General features: G+C 35.6%; 2 long non-coding RNA genes across 2 annotated transcripts; both read left to right on the top strand.

The window, feature by feature from the left end:
- On the top strand, window positions 1-3580 carry LOC135155589 (uncharacterized). The gene is made up of 4 exons (XR_010294709.1): window positions 1-65; window positions 1262-1378; window positions 2042-2096; window positions 2746-3580. It is a non-coding gene; the product is annotated as an uncharacterized LOC135155589 (long non-coding RNA).
- Window positions 3581-15240: 11660 nt separating this feature from the next.
- LOC135155594 (uncharacterized) lies at window positions 15241-18826 on the top strand. Its single transcript, XR_010294713.1, has 4 exons — window positions 15241-15388; window positions 16584-16700; window positions 17365-17419; window positions 18069-18826. It is a non-coding gene; the product is annotated as an uncharacterized LOC135155594 (long non-coding RNA).
- Window positions 18827-20135: the final 1309 nt, after the last annotated feature.

A 20135-nucleotide genomic window follows, 5' to 3' on the forward strand; every position in this document is an offset into this window, starting at 1 on the left:
GATATCAGCGGATGGGAAGATCACTGCAGATCATTTCTTCGACCTGACAACACCTGACATTAGAGGTAAGGAATTTTCCTATTTGACAAGGTCATCTGCTTTGACAAAAGTATTTGGCTTTTCTCTGTTAACTTTCATAAAATACCACAACTTTACTTTACTACATTATCTCTTGTAATCTAGGCCTATTCGGAGTTTATGAAATAATATGCGATCTTAAAAATGTGTATATCCAGTTTATTTACCCGCTAGGCATTGCTGCCGGACTATTGTTGAAGCTGTAAAACTTCTTTTGGTTTTCAATACGTTAGATCACTATTAGATTAGTTGCATTATATTTAAACTATTTTTTTTTTGTATTTGCCCTTTGAAGTCTAATGCTATTCTAAATAATGGTGATTCAAAACTCGATTATATCAGTTAACATGCTAGCTGGGGTAATTTTATACTCCTAATAAAATAATGTACATAGTGATTAAGTTCATAGTATTTTGTTGCGCCTCCGTCATAAAACGAGAGGATAGGGTCCTTTAAATTTTTGTTGATTATATGTTATGTAGGGATACTAATAATTTGTTACAAGATTTACTAACACTTATGTCAGATCGCGAAGCCTGGCTTACAAATTTTGATTCATTCTCGGATGCGTCCGATTTATAGTCTAGTGTAGTAGCCGAAGTATTTAAGGCAATAATTGCATCATACCCCTTCTTTCTAAATGAAATAAAATTAACGAAAATTATGGTGATTTTATCACTTATCACTCATGATCGGCTTCGTGTTTATTGATTTTTTGTATCTTATAACCTGGACTTCCCAAAGCCACAGATTGTAGGAAAAAGTCTGAGAATCAAATGCGAAGGATGATTTATGAATATGAGATGGCTATTTTTCAAAACTTTGATTTTGACACAACCGTCTGTTAGCAGATTAAACCATTGTCGTACATTGTTCGAAGGATGAAATGCAATGATCAATACATTTGTTTTGTTAATAGTGTAGTGCATTTGAGATTACGAAGAAAATATTAATGCAATCGGTAAATCACTGAATTCATCAAAAGTTGTACATCAGGAGTGTGTGTAGGGTCCAGTTCTATTTGTCATCTGTTTGACCGTTCATCACACATTCTGGAACCTTATTGACACTGATAATCCTTATTGTGTACAACAGGTTTGAACTAAATCCCCTTCGATCATTACTATCATTAATTACTTGATGGTTATTTAATAAAATACCTTTGCTTATATCTTGTTATCAGAGAAAATAAACATGGCGTTAAAACTCGCAATTCTAGGTGTTCTCCTGGTTGCCCTTGCGATTGCAACTAGTGTTTCCTGCGAAGATACACAAATTAGTGAGGAAATCAATGCTTCTGGTGGGTATCTCATTTCTCATTGTGTATACAGTATTATGTTATAAGATGCTACATCGTGTCCCACAAAAATGTTTATGACACTCTTAACAAGTACACTGCAAAAACTTTGATGTTGATTTAACACTAGCCCGGAATCCAGTAGCTGTCCACACCAGAGAAGTGTTAAGCAACACCAGTTTCGTTTTGGTCTGACACCAGATAGGTGTTTATACAACACCAATTAGTATTAAAACAGCATCGGTTTGATTCCAAAGTGGTGTTGTTTCAATACTTCTCTGGTGTGGTCATATATAGATTCCGGGCTGGTGTTAAATCAACACCGGAGTTTCTGCAGTGTATAATGTAAAAATCATATTGTATGTACTTTTACAATTGTTAACAAGCATCTTATACAACTGGCTTTTCTTATGCGATATGGTCAGAGATATGAGCCTTCTTTCAGCACTCGTCAGAAAACCTTTCGATCCAACTTTCGTTATTACTTAGAATACGTCTTCATTTACTCTTTTTATATTAAGTTTCCTGTTTTTTCAGATTTTTGGAATATTCATTTCATATTATTGTTAACAATAACGATTTTTCTTGTTACACAATCTGCACAAAATGGGGAAAAATGTTACCTCAAAGATACAGATTTTCAGTTTCCTTTTCTTCAATCTATAGAGTTAAAGAAGTGCGTACAGGATGTGAAAGACGAATATTATTGCAAACGGTTTTTGTAAGTATCATTCATACCTTTTCTATTATGACATATCATATCGGATGGATTCATCACTAGATTGGGGCTGACCAGTCCATGCTAAAAGAAATCCCCAATCAGATACTTATTTTCACATTTTTGTACACGGTTTTGGAAAAGTTAGGGACTGAAACATCTAGCCCCCTCCACCCCCCCCCCCGCCCCAGTCATGCCTCATGATAATTGGTTCAAAGGTACACGCAGATCCCTTTATCTATCTATTGTGTGATTTTACCCAACCGTCGAGCAGTTCGATAAACTTCAAAATCCGATAGCAAAAAATGAAAATGTCTTCTTATGGTATTTTTCGTTGTCATTAATTGTTTGCTCACTCATGCGTGAAATATGTATCATGATCACTTACATTAAGTTATAGAGCAGATAAGCTTTATAGTGATATGTCATTTTGTCAATCATAGAAAGATTAAGTCATAAAAAACACACAATTTATTTTTTCGATTCGTTTTATTTTCTGGGACTTGTATAAACTCCTCTCCAGAGAATTCACTAGTTTAAATTTTTGCGTTTGAGCATTATCAGGAGGAGGCATGTTTTCTGTGATTTGAATTTTATTTATGGATCATAAATATTGTAAATTTATTGTTCATGGTTGTATTAATCATTACAGACAACTCTATCAAAACTGGGTCTCGCAAAGTGAGTAGCAGAAAAGCAGGATGAAAAACTACAACCCACTCTTGTGTGCATCAAAATCTCAGCTACACTCCTTTCAACTCCTTTCAACGTATTCAGTTCTTATTATTCACTGATTTAAAGACGTATAATTTATGTCAATAAATTGCCTTATATGATCTTTGTGATATAAAGTATTGATGTGCACACGTCGGATGACCATGTAATTCATTCCATTATGTGGACCTTGTTTATATTTCAGTAGTCGGGGAGGAAGGGTGGGTCTCGTGCTTTCTTTTCGAGAAAAAAAAAGACATAGACAAGTCCTACCCCACTCTGAACAAGAAACTCAATTGATTTCAACCATTGGCCGCTAAAAGCAAGAAAACAAATTAAAATGAGATTGTAAACAGTGTAAATTCTAAACGAACTAACAGATTATCTCATATTACTGAGTGATCTTAATATGATATCTACCATTTTAAACAATCCTTCATCTTGCATTGTCTGACTTCCACTAAGCATGCTAAGCCTAGAATTAACCTGACCATGCTGACACACAAATGCAGAGCTCATAATCGTTTTTCGCATCTTCATGTATCTTTCCCATTGTTATGTATAAGACTCTACCATTCTAGTACGCCTTTCCCTCCTGATTAGTTATAATAAATAGTTAAAGTTACAATTATATAGCGCTTAATACATTATGTTTCTAAGCGCTTTACATTGTACTAATTTTTACCCTTGGATTTTTATTTGGCTATGTGTGTTAAAAATGCAGAGCACCTATCATAACCTGATCTTGATTCTAATTAATAAATGATGCATACAAAACATCTCCTTTTTATTATTTTTTTCATCAATTTATGATATGAAAACTCCGCGAAAGTATGAAAGAAAATTATTTTAAAAATCACCTGGCGAGCGGAATCGTAATACCTAAGAGACTTTCTTGTTTTAAAGGGGAATCCAGCCTTGGCCATAAAATGTTGTGTTGGGAAGGGAAAAAATAAATTAAACAGAATAGTGAAAGTTTGAAAGAAATCGGACAAGCAATAAGAAAGTTATAGCTGCATTAAAATTGAGATCACTAATACTATGAAGATTTCAAATTGGCAACTGAGTAAGTAAATTATGACAAGGGGCAAGGACAACTTTCCCTTAGGCCATGTACTTTATTATCAGGGATTTGTGGTTTTTTCCTAAGTACCCATTCCCCTGGGGAAGTAATCTAAATATAACCCAGGTAGTATATTGTTTTATGTCCTCATGAAAGAAAAATGTAATTTGAAAAACAAACTTTTGGGAAAAATGACAATTCAGCCAAAATATGTATTGGAGTACATGGAAGAGTAGTCCTTGCCTTACATCACTATGACATCCCATATGCGGCCTATTTGAAGTCTCCATGGGTATAGTGATTACCAATATTTACAACTTTTAAAAATTCATAACTTTCTTGTTGTTTGTCCAATATTGTTCAAACTTTCACCTATCAACTTGTCTGATTTTTCTTTTCCTTATAAAAACAAGTTTTTATTTGGGTTGGATTCCCCTTTAAGTTAGTTTTCTAGAAGAGAAGATATTAAGAGAGAGAGTGTGTGTGTGAGTGTTTGAGGGGTTGCAGTGGCGGCATCAAGAGTGGGGAGGGGATACAAGGAAGGCATTTGCCCCCAAATCAGGATCGTTGCCCCACACTTGCAGCCCCCCCCCCCAATTTTGAAAACTGTTTTAAAAAATGTATCTAAACAAGCTGTAAAGTGTTCCATACCAGCAGTTTTCGATCTTTATATTTTTTTTAATTTCCCATCCAGTCACTGGTAGCTCCCAACAATATTTAGTCAGCAACATGAATCTCTTGATAGGGATAAATAAATGATCTGTTTAATAGGGTAACATGGGGCTTAAAGATCCAGCGTTCAAGTCGATATGCACAAGTTATTCTTCTCATAATTCGAGTTCTCACTATTTGTTTTTAAAGCGAGATACATATTCATAATTACAAAAAAGTGCTTAATATCAACAATTTTTAGCTCGCGCTACGCGCTTGCATTAATTGTTTAGTTAAATAGAACATCAAGTTACACTCTCAGGATATTATGAATTTTCAGCTTGCATTATTTATTCGGTGAGATATCATCTTCACGAGTCATTGCAAACAGGCCCCTTTTTGAGTCAGTGGGACCTATATCAAAAGTTTTAGCTCGCGCTTCGTGGTCTATTTTGTGCACGGGCAAAAAGCTTCGGGTCCACTAATACCCCTCCCCCCTTTGCCCCCCTAGAATAAAAATCCTGATGCCGCCACTGAGGGGATGGAGGTGTTATAATGAGATGACTAGAATTGATTGAAACGATGCTTAGAGGAAAATGGAGAGGGGGAGGGGGTATAGTGTGTGTTGGGGGGGGGGTGATAGTTGGAGGTAATGATCGGAATAAGAGAAAGAAAGTGAGAGAGAAAGGGACGGGGTAGCGATATATAGTACAGGATCAAGTCCGTATAAGGATTTTGAGGACGAGTTCTTCATTTTGTCAACAATTTCGTTATCTTCGACGTTAAAACGTCATTAATTTCGAAAAATCAAACGGTAGACATTTCCCCCATGACTATCTGACAATTAAGTAACAAGTTTTCAACTAAAAAGAAGGTCGGCATTGGTGCGCGAACCTATTAGTCTGTATAGACTCTGTACATACGGCCGCATGCATGGAGGCTCTTAATTTGCAAAGCTGTTTGAAGCCGTAGGCCAAATCAAAGTTATGAATGTTTTTATGATGACTGTAATGTGCGGAATGAGCTATACCCGCAATTTTCTCCGTTGAGACGAAATTTCCAATAACAGGTTTTTAGAGAAAATGAACTTTGCATTCAAATACTGGTATAAAGAACAATGAATCTTATCTATATTCAATCATTATTTCAATTTCAGAAGAAAGTGGTAAAATTTCTTGTTCATTGCGTTTTGCACAGAAAATAAACTTCCGAAAGAGGAAATATTGACATAAAAGGTCCTTATTCTATCCAAACCTAAATGTGTGCGGTATACATGGTATTTACATTGTAATATTATTGGCGCATCTTAATTTACAAAAAAAGGGGGAAATCGAACCAGCCACCTTTCCCCCTTTCCTTTTATATCCCCCTTTTTCTCTCTCTCTCTCTTCTTTTATCTCCCTCCCTCCCCTTCTATCTCTCTTCTTTTATCTCCCGCTTTCTCTATTTCTTTCATTAAAAAAATCTTTATTGAGAATGGGGCATAATCAAATTCTTATATACATTATATTCACCTCCAGGATATTTTTATTGTTATCCCATCTATCTCATCCCTATTTCATCACTCGCTCTCGATTTGCTTTATTTTACACTCCATTTGCAGGATATTCTCATTTTCCCTTTCCTCAATTCCATAAACACTGTTTCACTATTAACGATGAACAAACAAATCAATAACAAATTACTTTAACTAATTCCAAAAGCAGCCAAGACCTTCCCGCTTAGCCTCTTGTCGAGACACTGGCGGCTGCTTCCCGAGCGAAGCGAGGGATTTCCTATAATTCGCTATATCCCTTGCCAAGCCATGTTCGCTCGGAAATTAAAGCAGCCGACAGGGCCTCGACAAGAGGCTACTTCCCGCTTTGCTAGCGAGAAGAGCTGATACCGGAAGGGGGATTTTAGCGATTTTGCCGATAGTTCGACTAGTCCAGACTGTTAGAGATTCAACCTTCCCCCTCAAGTGTATTCTTAATCCTTTGTATTATGTAATGCACAATAGTGCTCTGGAGTGAATAGTGAGTAGTTAGGCTCAGTGGTTAGGCTCCATCGCACTTAATTGTAATTAACATACTCAGCATTTTTGAACTGGGTGGGTTGCCTGTTTTAGCAGGAGTACCTCACTATCTGCACAGCTTTCACACAGGCAGGACCTATTGGTCCTTGGGTCCATCTGGGTGATTGGAAATGGAGAGTTAGAGTTTTAAGCCAAACACTTGCGCTGCAATAAAACTATATTCCAGAGTCAAGATTCACTAAACCAACATGGAGGCCTGTTCCTGATTTCCTGCATTTAGTCATCCCCGTCAAACTGTAAGTTTAGTTGTTTTTTTGTCTCATTTATGTCTTGGATTTTTACTATTCATTGAGAATAACAAAAGGTCAAAGAAAACCTCTAAAATGTGAGATGTGAAAGATGCTAACTATATTTTTTCATTAAAAGATTATTATATGTCAACAAGAATTCCATCTGTTGAAATATTGAAAGGTCTTAAAATGATATTCTTAAAATATATAAGAAACTTTGCTTTTCCTAAGCATTAATGGATTATGGAAAGTGTTTCTCATGTCATGGAATTTCTTTGTATGAAATGTTAGATTTAAGAGAAATGATGATGCTTTCTTTTCAATGACCGAATTATGTCATTCTAGATTATACTTGAATACTTGAATTAAGCTAGGGAAATGATGTTTCCTTGAATATAGATAACCTATTATGTTATGGTTATTGTCCTATATGTATTCCGTAGACTTTTTAAGTTTTGGAAATTGTTTAATTGTAGATGGGTTCTTCTTCATCTACCTGGGAGTTCACCCAGTGGTTCTTCAGAAGTAAAGAAGTCTGGCAGCTCATTTTCAGCCATTGACCAGACCAGTCAAGAGTAGGAGTAAAGGTTTATTAGAGGGCACCCACCAAGAAGGGACAGCACCCTCGCTGACAAGATCTGATGATGGTCGTTTATCATCGCTCGTTTTACTCATTCGTTACTCCTCATGAATTTTTAGCAGGAAGCAACAGTTGATTAAAGTGGGTTATTTTATTTATACCCTCCAGAGACTTAAAGCATTGTTTTGTAACCATATATATACTATTGTGTAACTTCCTTCGAGTTGAATATATTTTTGTTATTATTGTTTATCTTCTGTTTATTCTGGTCCACCAAAACCAGAAGATTGAATTTAAATGTTGGAAGTTGAAGCCGGAAAACGAGTAATAAAACTAAACATATTTTATTTGTTGAACTAAATAATAATTGTCTTCCATGGTCATTTATTTAGTTTTACAGTAGTGAGTTGAGAGAGTCACCATTCGACACAAGTTATGTCCATTTGAATTTATTCAGGTGTGACACAGACTTACACTAACTGACTAAATTACACGCACCCGATCCTGCTCGATAATTCGACGGAATAGATAAAGCCATATTTAGTATGCATTTCCACTCCATAGGCGGATCCAGGGGGCGAGGGGCCCGCCCCCCCCCTATTTGCGGAGCAAAAAAAAAAGAAAAAAGGGGGAAAGAAAAAAAAAGAAAAAGAAGGGAAAAGAGAGGAGAAAAAAGAAGGGGGAAACATAAGAGGAGGAAGGCGAGTTAATAAAATAAGATGAGGGGAAGACTTGGAAAATAATTTTTAAAATCTTTCATGCAACTGTACAGTTCGCGCTCGCATTGCCTTTTAGGTTTTGTTTTTTTTTTGCTCAATATGGAGCTTAAATATCAAATTTTGTTGTCAATATACAAAACATTTAAGCTCTGATATTCGAACGTTCATTATTTTGTTTCATTTCCAGATTGATTTTTAAAAAGTGTTCTGTAAGAATTTATGTTTTATCTTCTGAATATTAACATTTGATTTGTCAGGTACCCATTATTTTCCTGTATTCCACAAAGTTTTCAAATATCCCTATTCAGGTCAAATTGTCAAAACGTAATAGCTAGCGCTGCACGCTCGCATTTTGATTGGTGATTTGATATGTATATCTAAATATTGATTCTATAACAAACGACTGAAATCCCCATTTCATGACAGTTTATCAAAAATTTCGGCTCGCGATTTGCGCTCGCATTGATTGTTGAATAAGTATTAACTCCATTGGCGGCGGAAGCCAAAAAATTTAGGGGGGGACGACCAAAAAATTTTGACAAGCCAAAAAAAAAAAAGGCTATATATCAACAAAAAATTTAGGGGGGACCTGTCCCCGCCGTCCCCCCGCTTCTGCCGCCTGTGATTAACTCATGTATCTTATTTTATAATTACAAAAGTGCTTTCAGGCCATAATAGATTAACAGATTTCGCTCTCTCATTAGGCTTATTAAATTAATAAATAAGATATTAATTTAACAAAGAAAATTGCCTCTTTTTAAGAATGGAATCTCGACAAGTTTCATCTCCCGCTAAGGAAGAGAAATAGGAAGATAGTCATCATTTTCATATGATGACATAATGTTCTTAGAATGTCCCTGTCCTATGTCAAAACTCAAAGTAAGAATGATGAAACATATCAGATCCTTTTTTTAACTGTGATTCATATCCACCTCATAATTTTCCTACAAAGTGCTTGAAATACAGAGCTTAAATTCACCCTTTTTTCAGATTGGAATATTAAATATTTAAAGCTCGAGCTTCGCGCTCGCTTAATTGATATTTATGATGAAAAAAAAGGTATTTAGAATGCCCAGATTCTAGGTCGGAATCTGAAATACGCGCACGCATGTTTATTCAGATACGCAGCTTGTTCTCTATTTGAATCATTATAAGCCTATATATCCAGTTTCAGATCAGAATATCAATATTTTTCTGCTCACCCTTTGCGCTCGCATTATTAATGTAGGAAGATACCAAGTTATACCCAATTTTTTTCATGATTTACAAAACGTGAAGAGAGTGTCCCGTTTTTAGGTTTGAAATCTCATCTTTTTCCGCTCGCGCTTCGCGCTCGCATCAATTGTTTGGTTATATACTTATACCGTTCATGATTATAAAAAAGTGCATAGAACGTTAATTTTTAGGCCGGAACGTAAAAATATTTTCAGCTCGCGCTCGCATTATTTAATCATTGAAATATGTATCGTCTTAATGGCTAACTGCAAATCGTCCTTAACAGGTCCATTTTCGACAAGGCCAGAACGCATTATAAAAATTTCTGCTCGCGCTTCGCGCTCGCAGTAATTATCTAGTTACATACGCATCTTCTTCAGGTTTACAAACATTGCCCAGAATGTACGTTTAACTGAATTTTCAGGACAAAATACATGAAATTTCAAAATTGTTTAGCTCGCACTTCGCGCTCACACTATTTAATTTAATAGGGCTTATGAAATGATTACACATTTATGTTATAAGAATAAAGAGAACTCAAAATACAAAGTCTGCTAGCATGAAACCAAACTTTAAGAATGAATGGTTTGTGTTGATGAACTTCAGATATAAACGACCAAAGTATACGACACACTGCGCGCATTCAGTTTGACGTAATAATTCCCTAATACAATAAGTGACATGCGCGCAATATGTGAAAATGTCGTAATAATGCACTCCTGCATGGTACATTCTTTTATCCTTTTTTTTTTTTTTTTTTTTTTTTTTTTTTTTGGGGGGGGGGGCAGCTGCAAGCGTCCCCTCAGTACAGATAGAGGTGCATGTATCTAACCCCATAGGCAGTATAAGGGGGACGATTCACCAGCATTCATCTTCCGACAAACTGCTGTCCAACAAATTAAGTGAATTATGAATTAATCTTCAAACGATTCTGCTAAACTTTGATGTTGCACTTTTCAAGAATTTATTCAATATAATTGAGTAAAGAGAAAACATGTTTGTTATTACCTTCGCAACGTTTTTTAAATTATTACCCACGAAACATGTTTTCTCCAACTATTTTACCCAACCAATTTAGCCCTAATTTTTTTTTAAAACAATATTTACTTTCGAAATCATCCTTTCAAGAGTGATGTTTATAAATAGATACATTTTATTTGTATTATATTTTCTTTTGTTTATGTGCATTATTTTGTAATCCATATAAAAATAATTTCCATCATGGAAAATGAAAATAATATTCAATTCATATACAAATTCAAATTCAAGAACAATTTAATGAATTTGACACATATGCCTAGATCACACACACACACGCACAAGAAATAATATGATGCTAGTCTGTAAGACTGTATGGAAGAATCTCCAGAAGAAATTCAGAAAGTTGGTGCGTGACAGGTACGGGTAGCTTGCCAATCGACGAATTATAGTTAAAACCACAGAAATTGAATAAGATACGCATTTCATTCTTTCCATCTTCCATGTCAGTTAGTCTGCAAGCCCCTGTCTTAATGAGCAAGATTTATCCAAGTCCTCTCGTGGCTGAATTCATGTCCCTGCAAAATCTCGTGAATTGTGAGACTTTCTTTCTCAAAGAATTTAACCACTTTTTTTTCAGTAATGATTATTTTTGTACCATGGGAAAGAGTAAATGTTACTCTTCTATATTGATTATTTCTTTTGAATAAAATATTTTGATAAATAAGTGAATTTTTTACCTGAAAAGATGCATCAAACAGAATTTTCTTCCTCTGTTTCACTTGCAAATTGTGCAACATTTTATTTTTTAGGCACAAACATTATTTATATCATCAGAAAGCCCAAACTCTATACTTTCTTACAATGTCACTGAGCCAGTCACTCTTGATATGTGGCATTTTTTAGATGGGTCAGCAGCCAGTTTTTTCCATCAAGATGCAAGACGAGATTTCTGAAATTTTCTGAGTAACATAAAATCCAGAGTTCTGATTGGCTGATTGGCTGAATAATGTTTTCAAAACAACAGGCGCAGGTAATTTGAAATGATTACCACATGGTGAGTGTGACCTTGCAGAGGCCCAGTGTGGGGAACTTTGGAATTTGCGTGGGTGTGTGGTCTCTATGACCAATCAGAGCGCAGTATTTTTGTTTTTGGGCTGCTAAATGTACTTGGCCTATGAAAAGCTGGCTGCTGACCCATCTAAAATACATCTTCTCATAAAACTTATATCATATTAAAGCTTAGATCTTCAGCTTTATCGTAGTTTAAAAATCATTTGTGCTCGAACAGAAATTATGTGTAAAAACAACAATTTTTGTTGCATGAAAAAAATTATTTTGTTTCATGTTTTAGATCAAAAGTTTCCCCTATATTACAACATTCTTTTAAAAATCCAAACACATGTCCTAAAAGAATGATTCTTCTTTTTTACAAAGATACCAAAAACATGAAATTTGGTCAATATTTAGAGCAGCAATGGCCGAATAAGAAGAGGTGTTTGGTCCGCACCAAGCTCATTAACAATGCAAAAACCCTCTCGCTAGTCATGAATATCACTTGGATAAAAAGAAGCTACTTTTTCAGGGCTTGCCGACTGACTGATAGTATAGTATAGTATAGTAATGGTTTATTGGTAATATATACATGCTTGGCAGCCAGTGGCTGAAATATACATGTTTACAAAATATGAGAACATACAAAGATATTTTACAAAGAGTACATAATAATTAAAAAAAAAAACAATCATTCAATACATAGTACATTAAATTACACAAAAATTTCCATTATGACGGATCTAATTAAGGAGTTCTAAGTGTAAGTGAAATTATAAATCGCATTCAATCAAATATTGCATAAAAAGACAGAAGAATGCAAAATGAAATCAAATGGTAAAACAAAAGAAAATCATATTCAGGAGGTCAGCAAAAAATCAAGTATTGGAAGATTCATTACTTATTAATGAGTAAACATAAATGTGTAACAATCTCATTAACGTTGCAAAGTATCAAATAAATAAAAAGAAACTAAAAAAGAAACTGATGTTTCATTTTGGTCTCATCGCAATATCTAGGGTACTGCATCTTATAAAATGTGTATGTGAATTTTTTTTATAATAACAAATGGAGGCTGTATTTCAGGAGGGCAAGGGCGATCACCCCAAAAAAGAAAACGGGGAGGAATGAAAAAAGGGAAACAAAAGCAATAAATCGTTGAAAAGAGGCTGAAATATTATCGAATTTCGAAAAAGTTACTCCATGCTTAGGCCAGCTGTCTGACCTGATAAAACATTATTGACTTTGAACTACATCTTTTTCCTTTATTGAATAACAAGTCATTCTCGAAACATTATGAAACGAAAACGATCCATCATCAGAGAACAGAATAATTATGAGGTGTATATCATTGGGAAAATCTGACAAAGTGTTCTGCCATTGCACGTCGTAACCTTTTGTTCTAAATAAAAAACATTAAAATCGTGACAATTTGCATCGCATCCTCACCCCACCCCCCCCCCCCTCCTCTACCTCCTTTCTAGGTGTGGCCAAACAGACTATATTATTTGGAGCTTGTAGGGGCAACTGGGGCAGCGGGGGGGGGGGGGGGCAATGGCCCTTACTGACAATTTCCATGTATAATTAGGGACAACATATTATGAATAATATAAGGCTGGATTCTCCTTGGTCGAAACCTGTACAGTTAGTGCACAAATCGGCAGAATGGGAGAATTTAGGGGTGTATTGAGAGAAAAGGAAGATATATAAAGAAGAAATTGAGAAAGAGTGGAAAGGGGATCGCAGAAAATGATAGGGGATGATGATTACGTAGAGGGGATCTATAAGGGTCGGGTAGAGACGGAAAAGGAGAAGGGCTGACCCAGAAAAGCATATTAAACAGACATCAAAGGATTGAAAATGATTCAGTTCAGAATTACTGAGAGGGGATAAAGAACTGAAATGAGACCAGGGGATTATCTTGATCCCCTTTGATGTACGTGAGTGTATATTCCATGGATCATGATTCATTTTACACACACAAAAAAGAAATTGGAATAATATACATTATAACGCATATCTTGTGATATAGGCTACCTTTCCACTATTAGCTCTTAATTTCTGGAGGAAGCATATCTCCATAATGATGTGGTTTGCCCCTCAGGATTTGTTTGATGTATTATACACCCCTCCCCTCAATTGTCTCCTGCTGAATGATAAATGTTCTGATAATTTCAGACCAAATATGTTATAAAAATGTATCTACTATAATTGGGGTGGGCTCAGTGGCGTAGCTAGGATTTTTTTCCTGGGGGGCACTGGGGGGTCCTTGTTTTTTCAGGGGGGGGGGACATTTTTTTCTATGCGTGTCACACTGGCCAATCCGACTTTCGCCAATAAGGGGTGGGCCCGAAGTTATCTGCACCTATATATTTCCCCGATCGGTCACTTCTTAGCTTTTTTTTAAATTAAACAACAAAAATATGAAATAATCTCATAAACCCTATATAAAAAGTGCAAGCGCGACGTGTGAGCGAATTTTTCTTAAACTTTCATGTATTTTGTCCTGAAAATTTAAAATTCTGGGCAATGTTTGTGATCCTGAACAAGATGCGTATATAACTACATAATATACTGCAAACGCCAAGCACGAGCAGAAATTTTTAATAAATGTTCTGGCATGATCGAAAAGGGACCTGTTAAGGACTGTTTAATTATAGTTACACACGAAGAAGGTACATATTAAAATTATGGGAGCGCGAAGCGGAAGCTAAACATCTTTGACATTCCGACCTAAAAAAAAGGTAATTCTAAGCACTTTTTGTAATGTGAAATGGGATAGGTATGTAACTAAACAATTTATGCGAGCGCGAAGTGCGAGCGGAAGAAAATTGAGATTTTAGACCTAAAAACGGGACACTCTATACAAATTGAGCAAGATATGAATCTCATCGAACAGGCAATCCGAGTGCGAAGCGCGAGCGAAAATTGTATATAGTAACATGAAAGATTTTGTGTTTTTTTTTGCAAGTCTTCCCCTCACATTATTTTATTCACTCGTCTTCCTCCTCTTATTTTCATCTTCTTCTTTTTTCTGTCTTTCCACTTCTTTTTCTTTTCTTCTTTCTCACTTTTTATTTTTGCTCTGCCAATTTTTTTCAGCGGGGGCACCGGGGGGGGGCACACCAATTCTCAGGGGGGGGGCACGTGCCCCCCAGGCCCCCCGTAGCTACGCCACTGGATGGGCTGGAAGAGGGGAAGGGGGGCTGGGGGTGCATGCACCCCCAATATTTTTGTGGGGGGGGTGCGTGTGATATCATAAACAGCACGCCCTGGAATTATGTAAGTTGAGGCAAAAAGGAAAAACATTAATTATCTCCATTTGTCGTAAAACAGCGAGTACATTAATTCCGTCACATTTACTTGCCAGCTTTAATATTTTCTCTACAGAAATAGAACTCACAATGTAATCAAGAAATTAGGTAATTAGGACTATTGCGTGATAGACCAAGCTTTGAATTTGCCTTCAAAATTTATTTTGATTCTGACGTAGTGAGCCATAACTACAATACTTGCTGACATCCATTCAATTCCGAACTTGTGTCTGAGAGAATGAAAGAGCTACACAATAACTTTCCACTTATCAATAGACAAATAAAATCTTTCTGAAAATCAGTAAAGCTGTCTGAGACTTCTAAGAGATATATTGAAATATTCTGAAAGTTAATTTCACTTGTCTTAAACTTAAAGAACATATGTTTCAGCGGTTAAAAACAAAAGTACTATGGTAATACATTTTCACCGATATTGGCAGAATATGTTCAACTGTTTTTTTTTTATTAAAGATTTTATTGCTTCAAAATCAAATCACAATAAACATGAATATAGCAGCAATGTTTATTTCTTACGACTAAGAATCAAATGAGTGTGGTCAAAGGAATTACAACGAAGAAAAGTATACGGGTGGTCCTAAAACTGGATAAATTCTGTGATTTCGACACTCTTCTAGCATTGATATCAGCGGATGGGAAGATCACTGCAGATCATTTCTTCGACCTGACAACACCTGACATTAGAGGTAAGGGATTTTCCTATTTGACAAGGTCATCTGCTTTGACAAAAGTATTTGGCTTTTCTCTGTTAACTTTCATAAAATACCACAACTTTACTTTACTACATTATCTCTTGTAATCTAGGCCTATTCGGAGTTTATGAAATAATATGCGATCTTAAAAATGTGTATATCCAGTTTATTTACCCGCTAGGCATTGCTGCCGGACTATTGTTGAAGCTGTAAAACTTCTTTTGGTTTTCAATACGTTAGATCACTATTAGATTAGTTGCATTATATTTAAACTATTTTTTTTTGTATTTGCCCTTTGAAGTCTAATGCTATTCTAAATAATGGTGATTCAAAACTCGATTATATCAGTTAACATGCTAGCTGGGGTAATTTTATACTCCTAATAAAATAATGTACATAGTGATTAAGTTCATAGTATTTTGTTGCGCCTCCGTCATAAAACGAGAGGATAGGGTCCTTTAAATTTTTGTTGATTATATGTTATGTAGGGATACTAATAATTTGTTACAAGATTTACTAACACTTATGTCAGATCGCGAAGCCTGGCTTACAAATTTTGATTCATTCTCGGATGCGTCCGATTTATAGTCTAGTGTAGTAGCCGAAGTATTTAAGGCAATAATTGCATCATACCCCTTCTTTCTAAATGAAATAAAATTAACGAAAATTATGGTGATTTTATCACTTATCACTCATGATCGGCTTCGTGTTTATTGATTTTTTGTATCTTATAACCTGGACTTCCCAAAGCCACAGATTGTAGGAAAAAGTCTGAGAATCAAATGCGAAGGATGATTTATGAATATGAGATGGCTATTTTTCAAAACTTTGATTTTGACACAACCGTCTGTTAGCAGATTAAACCATTGTCGTACATTGTTCGAAGGATGAAATGCAATGATCAATACATTTGTTTTGTTAATAGTGTAGTGCATTTGAGATTACGAAGAAAATATTAATGCAATCGGTAAATCACTGAATTCATCAAAAGTTGTACATCAGGAGTGTGTGTAGGGTCCAGTTCTATTTGTCATCTGTTTGACCGTTCATCACACATTCTGGAACCTTATTGACACTGATAATCCTTATTGTGTACAACAGGTTTGAACTAAATCCCCTTCGATCATTACTATCATTAATTACTTGATGGTTATTTAATAAAATACCTTTGCTTATATATTGTTATCAGAGAAAATAAACATGGCGTTAAAACTCGCAATTCTAGGTGTTCTCCTGGTTGCCCTTGCGATTGCAACTAGTGTTTCCTGCGAAGATACACAAATTAGTGAGGAAATCAATGCTTCTGGTGGGTATCTCATTTCTCATTGTGTATACAGTATTATGTTATAAGATGCTACATCGTGTCCCACAAAAATGTTTATGACACTCTTAACAAGTACACTGCAAAAACTTTGATGTTGATTTAACACTAGCCCGGAATCCAGTAGCTGTCCACACCAGAGAAGTGTTAAGCAACACCAGTTTCGTTTTGGTCTGACACCAGATAGGTGTTTATACAACACCAATTAGTATTAAAACAGCATCGGTTTGATTCCAAAGTGGTGTTGTTTCAATACTTCTCTGGTGTGGTCATATATAGATTCCGGGCTGGTGTTAAATCAACACCGGAGTTTCTGCAGTGTATAATGTAAAAATCATATTGTATGTACTTTTACAATTGTTAACAAGCATCTTATACAACTGGCTTTTCTTATGCGATATGGTCAGAGATATGAGCCTTCTTTCAGCACTCGTCAGAAAACCTTTCGATCCAACTTTCGTTATTACTTAGAATACGTCTTCATTTACTCTTTTTATATTAAGTTTCCTGTTTTTTCAGATTTTTGGAATATTCATTTCATATTATTGTTAACAATAACGATTTTTCTTGTTACACAATCTGCACAAAATGGGGAAAAAATGTTACCTCAAAGATACAGATTTTCAGTTTCCTTTTCTTCAATCTATAGAGTTAAAGAAGTGCGTACAGGATGTGAAAGACGAATATTATTGCAAACGGATTTTGTAAGTATCATTCATACCTTTTCTATTATGACATATCATATCGGATGGATTCATCACTAGATTGGGGCTGACCAGTCCATGCTAAAAGAAATCCCCAATCAGATACTTATTTTCACATTTTTGTACACGGTTTTGGAAAAGTTAGGGACTGAAACATCTAGCCCCCTCCACCCCCCCCCCCGCCCCAGTCATGCCTCATGATAATTGGTTCAAAGGTACACGCAGATCCCTTTATCTATCTATTGTGTGATTTTACCCAACCGTCGAGCAGTTCGATAAACTTCAAAATCCGATAGCAAAAAATGAAAATGTCTTCTTATGGTATTTTTCGTTGTCATTAATTGTTTGCTCACTCATGCGTGAAATATGTATCATGATCACTTACATTAAGTTATAGAGCAGATAAGCTTTATAGTGATATGTCATTTTGTCAATCATAGAAAGATTAAGTCATAAAAAACACACAATTTATTTTTTCGATTCGTTTTATTTTCTGGGACTTGTATAAACTCCTCTCCAGAGAATTCACTAGTTTAAATTTTTGCGTTTGAGCATTATCAGGAGGAGGCATGTTTTCTGTGATTTGAATTTTATTTATGGATCATAAATATTGTAAATTTATTGTTCATGGTTGTATTAATCATTACAGACAACTCTATAAAAACTGGGTCTCGCAAAGTGAGTAGCAGAAAAGCAGGATGAAAAACTACAACCCACTCTTGTGTGCATCAAAATCTCAGCTACACTCCTTTCAACTCCTTTCAACGTATTCAGTTCTTATTATTCACTGATTTAAAGACGTATAATTTATGTCAATAAATTGCCTTATATGATCTTTGTGATATAAAGTATTGATGTGCACACGTCGGATGACCATGTAATTCATTCCATTATGTGGACCTTGTTTATATTTCAGTAGTCGGGGAGGAAGGGTGGGTCTCGTGCTTTCTTTTCGAGAAAAAAAAAGACATAGACAAGTCCTACCCCACTCTGAACAAGAAACTCAATTGATTTCAACCATTGGCCGCTAAAAGCAAGAAAACAAATTAATATGAGATTGTAAACAGTGTAAATTCTAAACGAATTAACAGATTATCTCATATTACTGAGTACTCTTATTATGATATCTACCATTTTAAACAATTCTTCATCTTGCATTGTCTGACTTCCACTAAGCATGCTAAGCCTAGAATTAACCTGACCATGCTGACACACAAATGCAGAGCTCATAATCGTTTTCGCATCTCCATGTCTCTTTCCCATTGTTTTGTATAAGACTCTACCATTCTAGTACGCCTTTCCCTCCTGATTAGTTTTAATAAATAGTTAAAGTTACAATTATATAGCGCTTAATACATTATGTTTCTAAGCGCTTTACATTGTACTAATTTTTACCCTTGGATTTTTATTTGGCTATGTGTGTTAAAAATGCAGAGCACCTATCATAACCTGATCTTGATTCTAATTAATAAATGATGCATACAAAACATCTCCTTTTTATTATTTTTTTCATCAATTTATGATATGAAAACTCCGCGAAAGTATGAAAGAAAATTAGTTTAAAAATCACCTGGCGAGCGGAATCGTAATACCTAAGAGACTTTCTTGTTTTAAGTTAGTTTTCTAGAAGAGAAGATATTAAGAGAGAGAGTGTGTGTGTGAGTGTTTGAGGGGTTGCAGTGGCGGCATCAAGAGTGGGGAGGGGATACAAGGAAGGCATTTGCCCCCAAATCAGGATCGTTGCCCCACACTTGCAGCCCCCCCCCCAATTTTGAAAACTGTTTTAAAAAATGTATCTAAACAAGCTGTAAAGTGTTCCATACCAGCAGTTTTCGATCTTTATATTTTTTTTAATTTCCCATCCAGTCACTGGTAGCTCCCAACAATATTTAGTCAGCAACATGAATCTCTTGATAGGGATAAATAAATGATCTGTTTAATAGGATAACATGGGGCTTAAAGATCCAGCGTTCAAGTCGATATGCACAAGTTATTCTTCTCATAATTCGAGTTCTCACTATTTGTTTTTAAAGCGAGATACATATTCATAATTACAAAAAAGTGCTTAATATCAACAATTTTTAGCTCGCGCTACGCGCTTGCATTAATTGTTTAGTTAAATAGAACATCAAGTTACACTCTCAGGATATTATGAATTTTCAGCTTGCATTATTTATTCGGTGAGATATCATCTTCACGAGTCATTGCAAACAGGCCCCTTTTTGAGTCAGTGGGACCTATATCAAAAGTTTTAGCTCGCGCTTCGTGGTCTATTTTGTGCACGGGCAAAAAGCTTCGGGTCCACTAATACCCCTCCCCCCCTTTGCCCCCCTAGAATAAAAATCCTGATGCCGCCACTGAGGGAATGGAGGTGTTATAATGAGATGACTAGAATTGATTGAAACGATGCTTAGAGGAAGATGGAGAGGGGGAGGGGGTATAGTGTGTGTTGGGGGGGGGGTGATAGTTGGAGGTAATGATCGGAATAAGAGAAAGAAAGTGAGAGAGAAAGGGACGGGGTAGCGATATATAGTACAGGATCAAGTCCGTATAAGGATTTTGAGGACGAGTTCTTCATTTTGTCAACAATTTCGTTATCTTCGACGTTAAAACGTCATTAATTTCGAAAAATCAAACGTTAGACATTTCCCCCATGACTATCTGACAATTAAGTAACAAGTTTTCAACTAAAAAGAAGGTCGGCATTGGTGCGCGA

This window comes from Lytechinus pictus, chromosome 10 (assembly GCF_037042905.1).
Source record: "Lytechinus pictus isolate F3 Inbred chromosome 10, Lp3.0, whole genome shotgun sequence".
NCBI classification, from domain to species: Eukaryota; Metazoa; Echinodermata; class Echinoidea; order Temnopleuroida; family Toxopneustidae; genus Lytechinus; species Lytechinus pictus.